Raw genomic sequence first — 23,073 nt, 5'->3', positions numbered from 1 at the left:
GTCAGAGGTGAAGTGATTGTATTATGAGGGCTATTATCTAATTAGTGAATTAATCCATTTGATGGATTAATAATTTGAATAGATTACTAGGTGGTAACTATAGGCACGTGGGGTATAGCTAGAGGAGGTAGGTCACTGGAACCGAGACCTTAGGGATTATATTTTGTGTGTGTGTGTATGTGTGTGTGTGTCTCTTTATTTCTGGCTACCATATATTGAGTACCTTTCTTCCAGCATTCCCATCAACTGTGATATTCTGCCTCACTGCAGGCCAGATCAATGGAGTTGGCAGTCCATAGACTGAGACCTCTGCAACCATGATCCCCAAATAAGCTTTTCTTCCTCTAAGTTTTTCTGGTCAGGTATTTTGGTCACAGTGCACAAAATCAACTAACACACCCAAATTGCCCTTCAATGAAAGGTTGAAGGTGGTTATTTCTTTTTTTTTTTTCTAATAGACAATTTCTGAGTGACGGTTGAGGTTTTTAATGTGTTCTTTCACTTTCCACAAAGAACATATAGTATATTTTCAATCAGGGAAAATATACTCTTTTTTTGTTAAAAGAAAAAAAAAGGTAACCTACAAGATTGACTGTAAAATTAGAAGTTCTACACCAGGCACAGATTGCTTTATAGGCAAGTTTTGCCAGCATTTTACAAAAGAAAATCATCTTAACCATATACAGACTTCCAGACAATGGGGTGGGGAGGGAATGTTTTTCTACTTGTTCTCTGAAATCAGTAGATCTTCATTTCAAAATTAGAAAAAGAATTTATAACATGATAAGCCCATTTATTCATGAATACAGATGTAAAAATCCCTACTAAAATATTAGCAAACCAAAACAGTCTATAAAAAGATAATGTAGCTTAACCATGAGTAGATACCAGGAATCCAAAGAAGATTGGATCATTAAAAATCTGTAAGTGTAATTCAACACCATAACAGATTAAAGGAGACAAACATATGATAATCATAGTTAATGCAGAATAATGAAAGGAAAGGGAGCAATGTACAGGTTTTGCTGGCTCCAGAATGCTTATATGTGAGGACAGTCAGGGACAAATCATGCCACTGCACTACCCACCTCTCAGCACTCTGTATCATCTAGTCATCTTTCTGGTCCAGTGGGATTCTGCTGGAAATAAATAGGAAATAGGCAAAAATAAGTTTAAAAGTAAATCTATATTAATCTACTTTTCTAAATCTAGTACTTAATACTTGTCAGTTTTCAAATCCCAAACTGTCTCTAGCCCAATGAAATATTTTTCTGCATGCTCCAAGAAGCAGTCTACTTGTTGTTTTATGTTTCTTCACTTCATAAATTAAGTCAACTACATTGATTATTCATAAGTGTATAAATATAATACAAATGTAGTGTGTAACATTGATATTATACATTATAGACTTAGCAATGTGTTTTATTTATAAACTACAGACTAGGTCATTTCTTCCCCAAACTCAAACACAGAAATAAAAGTAACTCCAGACATTAGTTCTTACTTAAATTATGAGTTTGACATGCTTGAAAATTCTTTCCTTGGAAGTAAGGATACAGATGTGGGAGAAGAAAAAAGATTTGCTAATAAAACCAGAAATGCATTACTCTCAACAGGAGTTCCTCGTTTTATTCATACAAGTGAGTAAAGATGATATGTCCATATAGCAGGAGGGAAATGTGATCTGTGGTAAAAGAGAGAAGGATATATACCATATTTTCAAAAGGGATAATCTTTGGAAAGAATTTATAAAATGCTGTCATCTCAATGGTAATAATAATAACAGCAGCAAGTAATATCTAACATCAAAAAGTGGAAATGAGGAAGGGAAAACCACCCCACCACTAAATGGACTTTTCCAAAGAGTGACATGAATCCTTGTGTGGCTGCCATCAAAGCAGGTGCCAGTTCATAGAAGAAAGAAGAAGAGGCCGGAAGGTAGGTTGGGGCCACCAGGTTTTCCATGCTGAGGATATTTTACTATATTCTAATCCAAATCCATGTCAGTTTATAAGAAAGCATGCAAATTCTTGAGGTCATTTTTTAATACCTTGAATAAATATGTTTTTATATGTTGTACATCCCATTCGGTCCAACCATAGCTCTTAAAAGTCAGTCTCATACCTAAAGTCAGAATTTCCAACACAGCTCATCATTGGATCAGGAATCAAAATATCCTGATGTAAGTCTGCCTCTATCACTAATTATTATCACTAATTATTATTCAACATAATAAGTTGAACTTTAAATAATATCCCCTTAAAATGATACGACCTTAAATTTCCATATTCACAACTGTTTCAAACTCATTATTGGTTTTTGAACTTGTTCATATTTTCCTCTTAACATTTAATATTCTCTTTTCTCAAATTGTCCAAAATCAAAAGATGAACATCTAAAAGGGAATGAGATCCTGCCGGCCCTCTCAACAGAAAAGTTCTAGTTTTTCATGAGCCACTGGTTGCTCATCTGTGTGCATAATAAAATAAAAATGGTTTCATGCCAACTTTTAAATTCTTTCAACACAATGCAGCTTCTTTTTCACAATGCTTGGGTTTGTTGCTCATAGCACTTATAGGTGGTGAGAATCAGGGAGAAAATGGATCAGGAATCAAAATATCCTGATGTAAGTCTGCCTCTATCACTAATTATCACAGTGATTTGGGGAAACTTAACTTACTAACTAGAAGCAAATCAGTAAAATGAGATCATGACAATACTTTATTTGTGAACCCCGTAGTGTTTTACATGAAGATCAGCAAACGATGTATATCAAAGCACTCTGTAACATGCATGGTGGTGGTATTATTATTATTATTATTACAAATACATTACCCCTCAACTGTAATGGGGATTCTTAGGAAGAACATGCACTTTGAGCTAGTCATCTGATGACAGTGTTGGGTCAATCAGTCACCCACATTATTTGCTTTCCTTTGTGATTGGCCAGCATTAGAAGTATAGTCCTTGGTATGTACTGGGCTTCTTGAGAAGCCTCTTAGCCTAGAGGGAATCTATTGCACTTATGGGTCAGCTTAACAATCCCCTGACTTTGACCCCCTCAAGGACCATCTGGTACTGGTACAGTACCTCAGGCTATCTGAATCTTAAGGGTGGATTCTAATGAGTTTTTATTATTGAATTAGGTAAAGTAAGATAATAGACTTCACATTTATATAGTAGAATTCAGTTTTCAACAACTATAATATCTCATGTAAATCTCAAAATAACTTTGACATCATCCTATTATAATTCCCTTTATAAAAGTCCCAAAACTGAGGCTAAAATTAAATATGTGACTTGCCAAAAGTCACACAGCATATAAGTAGGAGGGCTAAGAATAGGCCCAGGTTATTTGGATTGTGGGGCTCTATTTCAATGTTTTAGAAACTTTCAGTGCTCCCTGAGAAAAAGGAAAGACACTATAGGAAGGGTGAAAAAAGAAAAGAAACCATATGAGTTTTGGTAAAACTATGGATTGGAGTAAAGGTTTTGATCTTTTAACAATCACATTACCTCAGCAGCTTTCAGAGGGGCCATATGCCTCAAAATACAAGGCATCCAGGAAGGAAATGCTTTATTCCTTCCACAGAGAAAAATAACAATAAGTGTCCAAGATGGAAGAGGGACCTTGTTGGCATATTACAATACCAAAGCTTCACAGCTTTCCTGGTAATCTGAAATCTAAGGTCACTGAAAATAACTGGGCAATGGCCCTCTGGTTATGATCACTCTTGACTCTACAGAAATATCTGCAATAGGTTGGTCATACTGCAAAAAGGTAAAGCATTCGTCCTCTGAAGCTCCTGTTATTTCTATGTGTTTTTAGTAAGGAAATGTGAACTCATAGACATGAATAATTTCCCTAAAGGTGACTCTTAGCAAGAGGCACACCCAAAATTCAAATCCAAACTTTCAAATTCTAAAGTCATTGATCTTTCAAATTCTAAAGATCTTTCTGTGACTGCTTCCATCCCTAAGTGCCAACACATTTAGCCCCAAACTCCTACAATCTATTCCAATGGTTCCTTCTTTACTTGATCTTGCTTGTTCTCATGTCAACAGCAAACACAAAGGAAACAATCTTTGTAGTGCTAAAATACACTATTCTTTTTTAAAAATGTTTAAAACAAAATGTAAGGGTTGTACATATTCATGGGGTAGAGTGGAATAATTCAGTATACATATACAATGTATAATGATCCTGTCAGTTACACATTCCATTTTTAGTTCAGCTGATTCTTTCATTTTTAGCTAATATAATGTACGACCCCTCTATTGTGCTTTGAGATAATTTTATGCCAAAGGTTTGCTTTTATAAAGTGAAAACAAGTTAATACCTATTTAAGTTGGGGTTTTTGATAAAATACAATACTAAGGGGCAATTATAAGTCTTATGAGAAAAGAAGTAACAGCTGAGGTCATTGATACCTCATTCGGTAGAAGGTAATAACCTGGAAAGTATAAAAACTATTGGGTATTACCTTTTGTACGTTCCTGCTTTGCAAAACCTAAATAATTAAATGAGTTTATTGATTTTTATTGAATTCTTTAGATTTTTAAATTTCTTTTGATTGACTTTGGCATTGTTCTGTTTTATTGAGGTGAGAATAAGTGGTTTAGCATGAGCTATATATCCTGAATGAGAAAGGAATGAAGAGGTATTTATATTATGTATAAATAGATACTTAGATTATGTCTATATCTTCTCTTAAGCAAAACTGCTTAGTAATTTGAGGTCTTTAAAATGGAAGGGCCTTCATAAGGACACTCCATCCCCAAGAGCTATTCAGAAAGAGGATAGAGGGATGATCACTAGGTTATTCTAAAGGGGATTTAAGAATCTGATGGAGGATGAAGGTCCCTTTCCAGTCTGACATTCCATAAGATTCTGTGAAATAAGTAGAATTTCAATTTGTAAAAGTGTGCCTCATATAATTTTTCTAACATTATTAAATAAATTGTCTATCTTTAGACAAACTGTTTGATTTAAAATAACCATACTGAGGACCTCACAGCTGTAGCTGCATATGGGACCAAGTCAGGATGCAGAGTAGTTGTGAATTATAGGCTTATTATATTTCAAGAGGATCAATTTGATCCTAGGCTGTATCCATGTACAGTATTCTATAAAGCATCGTATTTATAAACACTGAATGTTTCTGGGGCCATACCTCAATAGCTCCTATTCCTTTTTTCTGTCCCCTAACTTGTCAACACATTCGCTCCTGCCAGCTTTGAAGACAATTTAGCAGCAAATTCAATATTACAGCATTTCAGACAGTGAACTTTGGTCAATATCTGAAAAGAAACTAGAAAAGGTGATGGAATTTTCTCATCTAGACAGGTCATCTCTGTATAGTGTGGTGTGACCTGAAGTTAGAGAAGTGGACTGAATGCCTTCTCACACCTGCTTCCAGTCTTAGGTCCTGTGATAAACTCTTGGATTTTAATGAGCAAGGGAAGCTTATTCTGGAGACACCTGTATTCCTGCATGTGCTCATGCTATTGTACAATAGCAATGGAATATTTGAGACAGAAAGGAAGGCAGGGAAAGAAAGAAGAGATAAATAAGGGACAGGGAAGGGTGTGAAGAAGTGAAAAAGAAAGCAAGAGTGAAAACAGAAATGTAATTGCACCATCTAAAAGAAATAATTCTTCCTCTCTGATTACCAGTGCCATACCCGAGACCTGCAGTCCTCTGATGCGGTTTAATTTTTGCCTGAGCCTACTTATGTGAGCCCTGTGGAGATGTCAGGATCTGCTACTCAGCATACGTGGCACACTAAAAGATATTTGGCGTGAAGACGATGAATTTTCAAACTAGTTCAAGAGTAATTGAAAATGGAATTCTGAGAAAAGCTAACGTGTATCCTTATCTCCACATAAACACATCAATACTCATATAAGCCTGCCAGCTATCTATCTGCTAGGAAACACTCAATACTGCTTCTTGTACACTGAGCAGATCATTGAGTTTTCTCTCAAAAACTAATAGTACAATCATTTGCAACAAGGAATTCTTCTTTGTCTGATGAAATACTATCCTCCCTGAGCTGCTGCCTTATATTTCAGGAGATATGGGAACTCAGTCTATGAATTGCATACCCTAGGAAGAGCTCAGACTTGGGACCATCATATCACAGATTCCTGAAGCTGCAAGGAGCCTTAGAGATCATGCAGTCAAACCCCATTATTTTGTAAGTAAAACAGCTAAACTCTTAAAAAGTCATGCTAATACCCAAGTTGCCTGTTATGTTTTCTTTCAAAATTGACTGTTCTCATTGTTTTTTTGTTTTGTTTTGTTTTTTGTTTTTTTAAGCAAGAATCCACAGTTTTAGAGGAAAAAAAATCCTTTTGGGATAGCAGCATGTCTTTAGTTCTAGCCTGATTTTCCAAATCGTGAGTACCATAGTTAGAGTATGATACTCAGTATAAGTTCTAATCCTAGGAAGAGCAAGAGTTCATGTGGGAAGAAAAATGCAAATATTCTGCTTCCAATAGTCAAGATTGTATCACCAAAAAGAAATCACTGGAAAAACACATAAGAACCATTATGTAATTTGATCCTTCCACAAACCAATGACGTGGTATTAATTTCCTACTTTAAAGATGAGGAAAGGGAAGCTCTAAATACAAAGACCTGCACAAAAATAATATAATGAATGAGTGGTAGATCTGGGAAATTAAACTTGCAAGAAATTGTTTTTGGAGGAATTGGGTGACCATAAGATCAAACACAAGTTGCTACAATTAGCCACAGGAAAAGAAGGACAGCAGTAAAGATGACAAGAACAGAAGTACAAGATATTTTATGAATTGAGAAAAAAGTTGGTGAGATTATTACCACAAATATACTCAAAGTTCTCTGTAAATCAAGAAGCTTATCCATTAAGTATAAATTCTAAAAGAACAGGACTAAAGACATAAGGAGTTAAGAATGGATGGGAACTACTACATATAAATATAATGGAAAGTCACAGAAAACAAGAAAGCTAGTGAGGGGCAGATTGCATAAATGTCTGTAAGACTCTGTAGGTAGGTTTTTACACTACAACTAGCAGGACAAGAGCTGAGAATGCAGAGAGTCTGGCCTCATTAGATCCCAAGACTGACACTCCATATCCATTGCGAGATCAAAAGCAAGATCACTACCCTCATTAAATGCCAAAGCTTAATTATCAATCATGGGGCCCAACAGCAAACAGGAATTCAAAAGAATTTAAAAGTTATTGTATAGCCCTCAGGAATAGGGATATTTAAAGAAAAAAAAACCTGAAGCAATGGGATTACAGGCAGTGACGCATGCCTGTAATCCCAGGGTCTCAGGAGGCTAAGGTAGGAGGATCACCAGTTCAAAGCAGCCTCAGCAAAAAAGAGGCACTAAGCAACTCAGTGAGACCCTGTCTCTAAATTAAAATACAAAGTAGGACTCCAGGTGTGGCTCAGTGGTTGAGTGCTCGTGAGTTTCAATCCCCAGTACCTCCCTCCAAAATAAAAACTGAATTTCATTTTCTTTGGTTTAAGGGCATGGTAAAGATCCACCTTACAAAGATTGATGAAGAAAGTAAAAACAGGAAATCATACTACTGAGTGTTATTACTATTAATATAACTGATCTTCAGGTATTAGGAATAAACCATTGTAAGAGACAATGAGACCCCACAGAAATAATCCTACCAGTTAAGTGAAGGAGGAAAAATAAGGAAAGTAAGGGAAAGAAAATCAAGTTTCCAAATATCAAGTCAAAACTTTTAAGGCTGTTCACAGGAGATGGAAAGGCAAACTATGAACCAAGAGCTGAAATTATCAGGATGGATTAAAATGTGTTGCAGAAATGGATTGATGAATAACACTAAGAACAGAAGAAAGATAGTACAGAGGATAAATGGTGTTCAAAACAGAGAAAACAGTTTTGTATATAAAAATCACATGGCACATCGGGTCTCATGGCTGCATCTTTTCCTAATCCAGTAAGAAAGCAAAGAAGACAGAAGCAGTATCTTCAATAAAGAAGACATGATGGTGTCAAAAAAACTAGACTTGAATTGGGCCTGGCAAAGGGGATGGGTACCCTCGAATACGGGTCACTTCTAGACCTTCCAAAATCTCATTATATGTGTACTAGGCTCACAGAGTACAATACATGGAGCTTCTATAATCTTTTTTTTCCATTTTTTTTAGAAGGAGAGAGAGAGAGAGAGAGAGAGAGAGAGAGAGAGAATTTTTAATATTTATGTTTTAGTTTTCAGAGGACACAACATCTTTGTTTGTATGTGGTGCTGAGGATAGAACCCGGGCCGCACGCATGCCAGGCGAGCGCGCTACCGCTTGAGCCACATCCCTAGCCCCTCTATAATCTTTTTGTATCATCGTATTCTTTCATTCATTCTAATATTCTTTGATCACATATGTGGGAAATAAGTGACAAGATGATAGGAATATTGTACACAGTTCTGTCATCCCCAGTGACTTAAAGTCTTCATTGTAAACATGTCAAGGACTAGATCATTTTTGTAACATCAAATTTAAAGATAAACTAATCAGCCCTTCATTTATAAATCAGGACACTAAGATACAACTAATTAATGTCAGAGCCACAGTTAGGAGCCAGGTTTCTGGGCTACTAGCCCAGAGCTCTTAGACTAAATTATGCCATATCACTCTAACACTACACCAAGCTTAGAGGACATGCTAAGGGGGAAAAAAAAAAGTGCTATTTTCCCAATTCTAAGAAATCTCCTTTACAGTCATTGCTTTACAATCTCCTCCCTAGCTCTGCTTTTCTTCTAATCCGTTTCACTTGGAAACAAGCAAAGGGTGAACTGATTTGAGATTTTCCTGTTATCCCCTTCAATTCTTATCCTATAATGAGAAATTACCACTCAATGGGTGGTGAAAATAGGAAGTAGGAAGAACAACTTAAGAACCTAAGAAATTCTGATCATTCTTTATATTTCCTAGTGGCTCATCTAGTTTTGTGTGGGGGCGGGGGAGGGGTATTTGTTTGTTTGTTTTCTATTTTATTCAGAATAGGTAATCCATAAAAATTGGTATTTTTAATTGTAGGTGTTCTTTGAGTAATTGATTAATCTGTCAGCCAAAAAATTAAATGCTTCAAACTTTGTGAAAATTATAGTGATAGACTTTTTTAACTTTTACTTAAAGAATTGTTCTATGACTTTTAGGTTTCATAAATATTTAAGGCCCATATGGTGTATATGCAATATGTGTTACTGAATCACCACTATTGGAATTAATATCTCAGCATAGCACATGCTGACATTTCTATAGTTTCAAGTACATACTGTGCCTGACTTTTTCCACCATAGGGCAGCTGTTTGGAAAAGCAATAGTAAACCACCTAGACATGTTCTGCATTATACCCCAAATCAGAGAAAATAATTTAAATACTAAAAACTGATCTCTAGGGCTGGGATGTGGCTCAAGCGGTAGCGCGCTCGCCTGGCATGCGTGCGGCCCGGGTTCGATCCTCAGCACCACATACAAACAAAGATGTTGTGTCCGCCAAATACTAAAAAATAAATATTAAAAAATTCTCTCTCTCTCTACCTCTATCTCTCTCACTCTCTCTTTAAAAAAAAAAACTGATCTCTAGAAGAGATGGTCTCATCTAATTCTCTTTACCTATGACCCAGTATATACTCAGATTCGATGCAGACATTTATTGATGAGCAGTAGATCTGGCCAAGACCAGATCCCTGCAAAGGCCATCTGCTAAGTCCCAGGACAGCAGTCTTCCTACAAGGACTTCAACAGAAAGTGGCAAAAGATGCTCAAAGGCAAATAGAAGGAGTCACAGCTCTCAGTATCCTGGAGTCCCCCTGTCTCTGGCTGCCATCCTTCCCCAATCCCGTGGAGACACACTCCATGCCTGACCCTCTTCGAATTCTCTACAACAGTCACTGCCGAAGTTAGCACTTGCTCCGTGCTTTGTCTATAGACAGAGACACAACAAAGCAGACTCCCACAACAGAGAAACCCATATTACAAACTCAAGTGTCACAGGAGTGGGGAAACTGCCTACTTTGAGTCATTTTAATAATAACTGAATGAAAAGAACATAGTTTGAGGACATATGGAATAGATTACAGATTTACTCCAATAACCTTCCTATAAAGGAACAAGCACATCAAACCCTCCTTTATACTCTAAATACTTAATTTCACTCTTCTCTTTCTATAGGAAAGCTCATCCTTGAAATTCTCCCAAATACCTCATCTTCAATAGAGTTTTCCTTATAGCCAGGAAGAATAATTCTTCTGTTAACTCTGCTAGTCATATATAGCACTTTGCTCATGAAACTAAAACATTTACGACATTATATATAGTTTCAGAGTGTTTCTACTCAAAGTTATGACTGCTTTTCTGCTTCCAAAGTGTGTTATATAATTTGTTATACTGTCTTATGATTTTTCTGCTTATACATCTGTCTTTTTCCCTCTCTCCTCCAGCTCCCCTCTCAGGGTGATCTTTTTGAGAACAAGACAGGAATTGTAGCCTATTTATCTTGCAATCTGTCATTTGGTCAGCAAGCCTTCCAAGAGATTAAATGTTGCCACTGTCATTAGAGTGCAGAGTCTGTCAGTGGGACCCTGGCCTTTGTCTAGTACACCTGACTTCTGCCAAAAAGTCCTAGATCAAAATTCAGTATTTATTGCTTTTGCTCCTTCTCAATCTGGACTTTGGAGAAAAAGTGCTTTTGGAGCAGAACCTATAAGTACTTTGTAAGTACTACACATCCTATCTCCATCTTAAGAATCTTGAATTGCATGTGTTTTCTGACTTGATTAAAACCTTCTGGATACTTGGTTGTCTCTTCTTACTTCCTTGTTACTTTGGCTGTTCCACCAGTATCTCTTTCCAAGTCTGATTTTAGACTCTACCTTTGCTTTCTATCTTTCTTCCATCTTCTTAATTAACCACAGGACTCAGGGCATCTGTAGTTCACCCTCGCTTCCTTCTGACTCATTTTTTATTATTCTTACAATTTTTTTTCCAGCTCTGAAAGTCAATGACCATTTCAATCTTATTCCACCTTATCTTCTTTATTTTTTTCACAAAAGAATAGTTCATTTTTCAACACAATAGTTTATTTTCAATACAACTTTCTATATCCCAAACATTTAAATCAAATTCTACAGCAATCAGTGCTATAAGAAACAAGAGAAAAATAGCTGCAGTTGGGTGTCTCATCACAACCTGTCAATACCTGCTGTTGACACCTTATCTTCTCCCCCACAGCACCTGCCCTCACCTCCAAGAGAACTTTCTACCTTCACAATAGCATCATTCATGCATTTATAATGTAAATTTGCATGTTGGAGGGAAGGGAAATTCTCAAACTGCTTCTTTTTAGGCACTTTAATATATTTCAGATCCGATGTTAATATTTTGAGTGTTCTTTAGAAGTCCTTCTCGTGGTAGAAGCAAGGACTTTGGAGTTAAAGAAATCCAGGTGAAATACCAACTTTATGATCTTGGTTATTTACCACCACAGTATCTTCATTTACTCCTCAGCAAAAAACACACCAACTAAAAAAGTTTTCAGAAGGTTTGTGAGGATTATATGACATATGGTAGGCACTCAATAAATGATAGCTATTTGTGGTAAAGAAAAATCTCTACTTCTTAGATAGGGACACTCAATATGCACCCGTAGGAAGTCCAGCTGGAAAAAAAATGAGAAGAATTTTAAATCATTTTCATCATATTGGCTACCAAATCCAACACCTTGCATGAAATTTGATCTTCTTTCTTACTCATTCTCATTAAAACCATCTGTATATTAAGAGAGAAGTAGGATCACTTCATAAAAGACCAGGAAGTCTAGAATAAAGTATTTTCTGAAACTATCTGCATTTCCCATCCTTGAGCATTGCTCTGTCTCTGTAAATAGTGGTGTTTCCATCACTTCTACCTAGAGTGAAGATTTAACTACTCCATAAAGGTGGAAGAGTCAAATGAAAGCTATTTCATTAATTTAGAAAATAGATTACTTTTGAGCCAAATCTCCACCATCCCAATGAGACTGAGCTTGGGAAGATAGCTACAAATCTGCTGCCTGCCTATAGGACTTGCTACCCAGTCATGGACACAGAGGAGAAAAAAAAACATTGATTTTATAAATCAATAAAATGAATACTGTGAGTCATAAAATTATAAGGATAACAAAGGTTTTTGTTTGATTCTACCATGTTCAAGCTCTCAAACTCAATAATTCCCATGAGGAGCACTAAAGAGAAGATGGCTAAAGATTCCCCAATTGAAAAGGAGATTTTTAAACCGTGAGTCTTACTGGGTATACTTCAAGAGAAAGGGTTTTCATAACATCACCTACTAAGTTGAGCTTGTTCAAGTGTTTTATTTCATACCTACTGCCTGCCCTCTTCTCATAACACACTTAACATAGACTGCAAACCTTGAACAGATACTTTTTACAACCTTCTCCTAGTTAAAGCTTTGCACTCATTCATTTATTCACTGACTCATGGATATTCATTAAGAGTTTTCTGTGGTCCAGATGCCAAAGTCACGGATACAATGAAGAATAAGAAGGACACTGCCCCTGCCCTCCAACAGGGACATCAACCTCACCTGACAATACAGTATTGGATTTGGGGAGGACAAGAGCCACACAGATGGGATATCTTAGAAAGCCTTCTAATGTTTCCACTGAGATCTGAAGAACAAACCAAAGGTAAACAAGCAAAACAAGTTAAATGATAAGGCTGGAGGGAAGCAGAAACCAGGACTTTCAGTTCATGGGAAGATGTTTATACTTTACAATAGCTAGAAGATTGAGGTGGATCAGGGATGTGTTAAGAATATCATCTACTCTCTAGATATCATATGATTCCCTTGTCATAAACACATGTATTGGTTTTTATAATAAGAAAGACATTAAAATGACTCATTTTTTTAATTAAGAAAGAGGAAAAGGAAATAGCAAGAAACAAAGACTAAGCCAAAAGTAAGGTGTGTCATTTTTTAAATGCATATTATTATAATCTTACTAGAGATAGACCATAAATTTAGCTCTATACTTATTAGAAACCAATTAAAATGAAACCAATTAAAATGAACATCAGATTCATCATACACAAGATGCATATAAGCCCAGAATGGCTAGATAGGAACAAATGAGGGAGAGAAAGAAGGAAAAGAACTAGAAAGAGTAGGTGGCAGGCAGACCAATGACCACTTCAATCTTATTCAACCTTAGCCTTTCCCCAGAGCATCTGCTTCTCCCCCAGAGCACCCATCCTCAACAGATCAAGGTTTTAATGGGTGGTTGCAAGGACTCTGGATTTTATTCTGGGTGCAACAGAAAGTTTTATGTGGCTTTGAGCAGTGGAATGATATGATTTGACTTATATTTTCAATATCTCACTCTGGCAGCTCTGGAGAAGATGAACTATAGATGAGGATCAGGAGAGTCAAGCGTAGATATAAGGAGATCAGCTTGAAAACTCCTGCAGCAGAGCAAGGGAGAAATGATTTTGGTTCCGTTCAAAATGGTCATGGTTAGGAAAAAGGAGATCAGACTTAGCTACCATTCTGGGCTTAGCCCTGAAAGCATTTCTGGACAAGGGATTTAAATTTTACTCTCACAGTAATCTTGGCTCTAAAATTCTAACCCCTCGTTTAAAAAAAAATCAAACCTGGGAGAAGTAATCCTGAAATAGTAATATCTGGACCCTGTGTAACTGTCACTTGGCCAAATAGGTTGTCTATAAAAAATCCCAAAGTGATGAGCCAGGTCTTTTTCATGGAGCAAAATTATAGGACTAGATTTTTTGTGAGAATAAAATAATGGATTAGAAAATCAATTTTAATGAACCATGATGTTCTCCACTACCACAGAACATTAAATAATAATAACTACCTTGAGAGTACTTTATACCAGGCACTATACTAGGTGCTTTAGATACCATAACACTGGATGCTCACGGTAGTTTTATTACTTAGGACTTATATTCATTGTACAGCAAAGGAAATTGAGACTAGCTAAGAAACTCACTCAAGCTCACAAAACTAATACATAATGGAATCATCATTATTGGAATCTAGAGTTTTCTGACTCTGTTATCTATACTTTGAGATTCCAAATTTGTTTTTATCAATCAGATTGTTATATTCTACCTTCAATATAGCCTTTAGAGGAAGAAATGCATCTGCTTATAAATCAACAAAGTCACAGGCTGTGAGATGCTAGAATTCTGGGTGAAACAGAACTACAAAATTGATTTACAATATAGAGCTTGTCCTAATTCAAGGAGAAATATCTTGAGCCAAAAGAAGTGAAATCAAATGAAAATGTGAAAATCAAAATTCTCTCCATCCTTTTGTTATTGGCCAGAATGGCAGTCAAAGAAAGGAAAAGGAGCCTTCATGTCTCCTTTTACTGAATCCAAGAAATAGCTCAGACCAAGTTATTTACTCCTTCGATGATCATTAACAATGTGTCAATCACTAAGAGTGATTCAAAAATATTTTATGATAAATTTACAAGCCAATAGAAGATACATACATAAAATATACTTGCTAACAGGAGTGTATATCAAAGTGCACAGCAATCCAGAGAATGGGCACGCTCCCTCTGCATGAAAAGAAAGTAGCAAAGGAGCAATGCCTCATACAGAATGTCAAAAGGAGCTGTTGAAGAATTTTTACAGGATCACTCTGACAGCAAGAAAATAGAATTGAAAATAGGATGAAAGTTGAAACTATCAAGAAGCAATATAACATTCCATGAGAGACATGATGCTTTTCTAAAATAATAACTGAAATAACTATGATAGGAACAGAGAGAAGATAGTTCCTTGAGATAATTACGTGGAAGAATTTTAAAACAATACTTTGCAACTTTTTAAATATATAGAGAAAGGAAGGAATCATGAGTGATGAAGAAGATTATCGCTTGAACATGACCTTGGATATAGCTTTTTAGGTGCAATTTATATATTCAGTGCCTTAGTATGAGATATTTCTGGATATTTAACCCTGTTTTCTTCTACTGCAAATCCATTCACTTTTATTGAGTTTCTTCCAATTACATCTTGAGAGAAGCTCCAAACAAGCCCAGCAGAAAAGACTTTTCCTGAGAAGACTGGCCAATAATATCATAATGTCAGAACTCTCCAGGAGGATTTAGATGTGTTTCCTGGATGATTGCTTAAATGAGATATCATATGCAAACTGCAAATAGAGTGCCTGGCACATTAGAAGCACTCAATAAATTTTAACTATTTTGCCATTAAGGTTTAGTCATCAACATTGATCACAGGCTTTCTCTAGATGGTTAATTAATCATCAAGAATTTCAAGCAACATGTATTTATTGAATATGTGCTCAGCTCTCTGCAGGCAATACTCCCTGCCATGTAGTTTGTCTAGAGTTGATTTCTGGCCTCATAGAAACACTCTTTAGAAAGTAGTGTTAAATAATAGGGAGGGCATCAGCCTGGAAATCCAGAGATTTTGGCGGCAGTACTAGGGCTCATGATGTTAATCCAGTGCACTCGTTTTACAGTTGAGGAAATTGGCACTGTTCATTGCCAAATTCAATTTGTTAGAGATGGAGTCAGGACTAGAAATAGGCACTCCTGACTCATTGCCCAGTACCTTTTCCCTGATAGCACATACATATGAGTCCCACTCACCCTTGAAAGATACCACGTGATATAACTTACTTCCCACAAAGCTGAAACTAGTAGGATATGTTAATTCCAGTAACCCTGAAACAATTCCTTTAATTGGGTAAGCAAGCCAGAGACACCAGCTCCATTTAAAACCATGCCTGCTGATTCACTGGCAAGTGTTGCCATGCATTCAGAAGCAACATGCATTCTAGCAACTGGAGACAAGCACTGGGCTGGATCAATTGTGATTAAAAGGCAGAAGAAAGTGCTTATATGAGGATATATATATATATATATATATATATATAGAGAGAGAGAGAGAGAGAGAGAGAGAGAGAGAGAAATATGAATCACCTTAGAAATAAAACCAGTATAGAATTTAGTATCTTCTATCACAAGTTCCATTGTGATCTGGTGAACTTAAAGCTAGCAGTAAGCTCTCCAAGAACCTCATCTGTGTTTTTAATCTGCCAGGTATACATTTGAACAACCCAAATATTGAGACACATTATATATTAACACAAGACTTCCATACCTTAATTGAGTCTGATTGTGTAACCCTGAAAACAGATTTAAGAAAAGAAAATTTATTAGCATTGATGAAATTAATTCATTAACTAGTATTTGCTATTCTTTTTGCAAGCAATCAATTTTATTTCCATGTTTGTGATGAAGAAGTTAAGTCAAAGTCAAGGGTCTATATTGGTTCAGATGCAATTTGACTTCAAATAAATCCCTGATTATTAGTCTAATACTTAGGTCACTAGTATTATAGCACTATTCTGAAGAAAATCAAATAACTTTGTGCCTTATTGTTCCCTTTCCTTTGTTCCCCATACTAACCTTCAATCCTTGGTTTGGAGGAGCACTACAAAGAGTAACATTACCCCAAAGTGTAATTTCCAGGGTTATTTGTATATGAAGCAAATACTTCATGTGACTTCCACTATTTAATTCCTTTTCCCAAACTACTATATTAAATTTTAATATTCTTTCACATGTTTATCATTTCTTACTAATTTTCATTACCAAAATACTGTACTCCTAATTTACTACTTTTTTGACCCTACATTTCCTGTGAAGTTTTGATTCCATGAAAGAAATTCTTAAATTACCTACATGAATATCTTTATTTTCACAGAAATAGTCATATATGAATAGTCATTTAAAGATTTTAATATGAGAATCTTAAAGGAAATCAGTGTTTCAATGAGAAACTATACTAAAATAGAATCATTTACTGTTCAGAACTAAATGGTAGATATAATCTTAAATTTTATAACCTAGCATCTTTATTTTATTTTTATACTTGATATTATTTATCTTTCTCAAGGTGCTTTACCATGTTAGTAAATTTTCACAGTTCCCTTTAAAATAAGGATTATTACTCTCATGATAAGAAAACTGAAACAAAGAATTATATTCAATAAATGTATATTCATGTTTATAAAACTAAGCAATATGTTAGATATCAGCATGAAATGTAAGTTAGAAATCACAGTTAATTCTCCTAGAAATTCTAAAAAAAAAAAAATCCTTTCTTTGAGAATTGAGCACTAAGTATCAAACATATACTATATGCAACATAGTGAATCAAGGGCTTGAAAGAGTTAATTCTGCTACTAAATAATGATGCCTAACCTCAAAAAAGAATTAGCTCATGCCCTCAAAGGTTCAAACTCATGATTTAATTGGCTGGATCGTATGTTAAGAACTGAATCAGGATAGCAAAAAAGCTTTCTTAAAATCAATATTTTAAAAAACTAGAAAAAGAAGGAAAGAGAATAAGTATATCTCCAAATTAAATTTCTTAAAAGCAAAGTTGTCCCTGCCTTTGCTCAATTTCTGTTTCACAGTGCAATGCCTCAAGCCCAGTTCACACACTCATGTAAATAAAAGACAACACAAGTTCATGTCCTGGTGAAAGCATCACTGGCAAACTATTTGAGCCAGAGAACAGAACGAGTTTTGGGGCAGGAATGTTTGAAAAAAGAACAAGGCATCTGCCCAGTGACAGAAGTATAAAATAACTGCAGGGAGGAGCGTATAGAAAAAGATGAGTCTGGGAAGACACATGGTGATTAAATGCTTATTTTGTCATGAGTGATTATGAGAAAAATAAATCATGTGAGATCTTTCTGGTTGATGAAAAAGAATACAGATTCTAGAGATGAACTTATTTGAATTCTAGTCTGGATTCCAAAAATTATTAGCTGTGCGACCCTGACCAGGTTATGCAACCCTCGAGAGCTTCAGTTTTCTCATCTCTAAAATGAAGAAAAATTAATACCTTGAAGTGTTCTGATGAGAATATAAGAAATAATATGTCTGTGAAAGAGCCTGGGAGAGCATTTGACATATAGTACACTTAACTGAATATCAGTTCTTTTTCTTCCCACCTTTCCTAGGTCTTACCTAAAGATCAGGGGACACAATTGACAACTTTCTTTACAACCCACCAATTCTACTGTCTTCCAGGCAGTTCATATGATTTAGTTCCCTCTAATCCCTTGATCCAGCTGTATAAGTACATTTCCATCATGGAGGCATTATAAACTTGCATGATGATTTGTCCTAGTTTGTTTGACTTGTTTTGATGTTCTAAAATGTTCTTGATAGCCATTTTTAAAGATATGCATATGTTCCAATTTTAAACTAAGGTCATGGCCTTATCTTAACAATTATCCCTACCATCATCTGTTCTCTCTTCCCCCTTGACCCCACCCCACACACACCATAAGGGGATAAGGACATGACCAAAATGAATCATCCAGAAAGAGCAATCCCATTCTCTATCTTTTCAGATCTGGAACCTCTAAAATCATTGGAGTGCTTTGAGATTGTGCTTAGGCATACTGAGATACAGTTCAGATCAGTAAACCTCAGGCCAATCTAAGCCTACCCTAGAAGGAAATCACCTGCAATTTGTTCCTCTCCATGCCTCCAATCTGACCTCCATCTTCTACAAAGTGAGCCTGATGCCCAGGAAGTATACAAGTCTAAGATATTTGGCTTTTTTTGAGAGTGGAACATTTAGAAGAAATAAAAGAAAACTAAGTAAAAAACATTTCATCTAAGCTGTCATCTGACTAATTTTAAAGCACTATCAACAAAGCAAGCAAATCAATAGCCAAGCATACATCTGCCAATGGGATCCCTGAAGTCAGAAGAGAGAGAAGGAAAAGAAGAAGGAAGAGGAAGGAAAATCCAGGAAGTAAATGGGGAGAAATAGAGGGTTTGATCATGTAGCTCATTTTCTTTAGAGTTGCAAGAATCAGTAGGATTGATGCTAGCAAACCCAGGTTTGCACCAAAGCATGAAATTGGTATTACCCTACCACTGTGGCTTTGCTCCTAAGGGCAAGGTCCTTTTACAAAGGCCCAAGGAACTTGTTGTGTCAAGCTTTGCAGTCTTTCTGATCAAGTCCTACATCTCCAATCTCAATTCCTGCTAGGTGGCCCTGGAGTGACTTGCCTGAGCTAGGCTCTGTGTTGATATATATGTACAAACAAATCTGTTTATCTCTAGGTCTCAGAGGATCACTGAACCACCTTAGGATAAAAAGCTGTTGAGTTAGAGTGGAGTCTCAGCTGACTGGTTTTTACAAAAGCTGCCTTTCATAAGAAGCTGGAACATCAGGAAAATCTCTTAAGGTGTTCAGAAACTTCAGTTAATTGTGTTCTTCAGAAAACTGCAGTTTGGTTAAAACAATACAATACAACTAAATATTTTTATGAATAAGTATTTTTTCTTTTCCCATAGCTGAGAACTTTTTCTGTCCACTGCTTTTTTCTTTACAAAATATGTTTAAGCAAATATTCCTGTTTTTAGGACTTTAATTTTAAATATGGTGTCCATGCATCTGCAAAGTACAGGTAAGTATTGGGAAATAAAGCATCGTGCACATTCGTAAAACACAGCATTATATTGCTGTAATCAAATATGAACTTCAAAGTGTCAGTGCTGATGTGAGGCCTAAGTCACTATCCTGCCTCTGGATACCTTTGTCATTAAGTACAGAACAAATGATTTTTACCAGAGCTTAATTTTCAAAAAATCTAGGCACTTTGAGTAGAGAGCCAGAAGAATGATAGAAAAAGAAAATCTTGAAAAAATGGATCTGTTCCTGGCACATGGAGGTTGGTTCAATCCCAGAAGTGTTACTACCTACATGATTTGACCCCTAGACTTTGTTTCCCAACCCCCCATCATCTTCAACATCCTGCCCCATTAGGTTTCCCCCCAAAGAAACAATAAAACATGTTAGGAAATTGGAAGAGTTCCAGGACATGGAGCTATACTCTAATTCATAAAAACAAAATAAACAAAAATACTTAGTTTTTGCCATCTCCTCAATATAGCTTAGCTTCCTAGGTATCTCCAAATACACTCTTTAATTGAAAGAGAAGCTTGTGTGAAATTTGTAGATGCAATCACTGTTTTAAATTGTTAAAAATTTAAAATACAAGGGTGTTTCTATGTGTACATTTTTATTTTGTAGAGATTTCTAAAATTTAGTTTTTATTTCTTTTAAAAAAACCATCATAATGAAAGGGTGTGCTCAATATTTTCTCTTAAATGTATAATAAACAACCACAATCCATTGGCAGTTAAATAGTTTAAACTCACAGGCACATATCTTTGGACCCTTGTGTGAAATCCTCTAGAATATCTGTTTTGCCATAAATGGTTATGTAAGCAGATCGTTTTCTGGATGAAAAATTGATGTCTAAGCCAAAATGGATTTCACAGTATATATGCCCAAATCTAATTAGCTGAAGAAAATATTAAACCAAGATGTGCAGAAATAATTTTAGGGGAAAAATCTCACTTATAAGGTTTATTTTCCTTTGTTTCCAAAAAATGTGATGTCATATCCCAGTATATGCAAAAATACATCAGGGATGTTTAAATGCAATGCATGTAAACCTAATGAAAATTTCTTATTAAAAATTGCTTTTGGTGTGCTCATAAAGTATTTAAATAAAAAATCAAATAAACACATATCATGTGAGGTTCTAGTTTGCTAAATATAACTTTGAATCTCTAGTGAGCTGGAAGTTTATAAATAAATAAGTACCAGGCTGAGTCACTCCATAGAAGTCTTAGATCTATGCAACTAACCAGAATTCTCTGGCAACTGGACAAATCATAGGGGGCAAGTAAAATTTCTACCAATTCTCTTTTACCTTCTTTCTATCATGAAAGACAACATTGATTTATTTTTAGATAAAAGAGGAAGTAGTATGTATTAAGACAACATTCAGTAGACTTACATTTTTACTTCATGATAACCTATTGATACTTTATTTTGTCAGATCATATTGAACTGAATTTGAACTGAATTTGACAAATTCTGTCAAGATGGAAAGAAAGTATGAATTACATGCATTTGTCAGGAAGAAAAATAAATGCAAAAATTGAAATACGTTTTCAAGTAAATTCACCAGATTGAATATACTTTTTATTTTATAGCTACACACTTTGCCATCTAACCTTCATTTGGATAAAGATACACAAGTTCTATCAAGATTGTTGTTTCCTTTTGTAGATGAGATTTATTTAAATGTCATTTTTTAAAAGAAAAAAGAGTCCAGGTGGCAATTTTTAAGGCCAAAAAATATATTTCCTGTATACAGATGACTTAGATACCTATGAAGTAATTTTTATGATGTGCTAAATCTGTCATGTAACTTTTAGGTTTTTGTTACAGATGTACATATTTTCAAATTTTAAAAATGAAACAGTATATGTAGAATGAATGTACTTGGGAATAACAATGATTTCATAAAGATGTATCCAAATTTAATAGATATTTCTTCCATTGTAAATATCAACAAATAACATTTCTCTATTTTAAAAATTTACTGAGCATAATGTTCACGTATTATTCTTTTCTCCTTTGACAAATGCAGAACCTTGTCTAATTTCCATACAAATTCACTGATATCTTTAAGGGAATGTCATTACAATGCTCTTTTACTTGATTTCTTAGAAAAAGAAAGGAAAGAAGAAAAAGATAAGTGTTTGGAGTCCATAAATGTAGTTAAAATGATGTGCTATGTAGTTATACATAGACACATTCAGTGTATTATATATTATGATTAAACATTTTCTCTACTATTTGTTTATTCAGTAGGACTCAGTCAGAAGATAATCTATGAAAGATTAGTCCTATTTAGTACATACCTTCAGTTTACAAATATAAATTCATATGCAAATGGAATATTGCCTCTTCAAGAAAATTAGGAAGTCAATCAAAATATCAAAAGGAAAAATATGACATAGACTTGCCATGTCCCACAAACAGTGGAGCTTTCTATAGCAAATATATTTTAAAGAATAGTCTTTTTAAAACACTGCATTTTAGGTGACACACTGTTGTGTAGTAAATAGTCGCCTACTGGTTTTCTGAATAATCTTATTTGCTTTTGGGGGAAACAATCTATAAAAGAATTATTCATTGTTCCTATGCATAAATTTTTAAAGTAATTCACCACATTTGGGCAAATTATTTTCAAAGTATATACAGAAAGAAAAGAATACTAAACTTTCTCCTGCCTACATGTGAGAGCTTGTCAGCATTCAACTCCAAGGCCTTTAATCCTAGGCTTTAAATAATTCAGATAAGAGTTGATTACTCCATTGCAAGAAGTGTTGAGCTCTGCAAAATCTGTGTAACACAATATTTTCTACATAAAAAAGCTAATCTCAAATAGTAGGCATCTAAGTAAAACACACTTCTTGAGACCAAACCATGCAACCTATTTTTGTATTTCTGCAGACATTCTGGCAAATACCAGTGTAGTTTACTACCATGTAATTCTGCATGCTTGCTTTCATTACCAAACCATCTAGTTCTACAGCTTAATTTTCTGAACTTGCAATCCCTTATCCATACATTTTCTAGGCGTAAAACCTCCTTTGAATTATAACAAGTGAAATGGTTAGTTATGTTACTTAGCAATCCAAAAGTGCACATAAACGAAATTTTAAACTTAAAAGAATACTGCTCTGACATTCACTTCTATTTCTTTAGAAAAATAATTGTTTTATGTCTTTTGACAACCAAGATTCAATATCTACTGCCTCCGTTCTACTTGTAAACATCAGCCATTACAAAAGAGCTTTGCTCACTTGGCTAAATTACAACCCGAGTAATATGAAACAGACAGAAAAAAAAAAAAACAAGAAATATTGGCTTCCAATCTCAAATCAAAAAGTGACAAAATTTTGCCATCAAAAATGTCTAGCTGAGTTCTAAATGGATTAAGTTCATCCATAAAGCTGATGTATGTAGCACTTTTCTTTGATATATATGAGTGTCCATATATGTCTGAGCATGTGTTCATAATTATCATGTAACCAGATAAATGAAAGGCACACAGCCAGGTTACAAACATCAAATA

The sequence above is a fragment of the Marmota marmota genome, unplaced genomic scaffold (genome assembly GCF_001458135.2).
Source record: "Marmota marmota marmota unplaced genomic scaffold, marMar, whole genome shotgun sequence".
NCBI classification, from domain to species: Eukaryota; Metazoa; Chordata; class Mammalia; order Rodentia; family Sciuridae; genus Marmota; species Marmota marmota.
Note: the sequence above shows the minus strand (reverse complement) of the source record.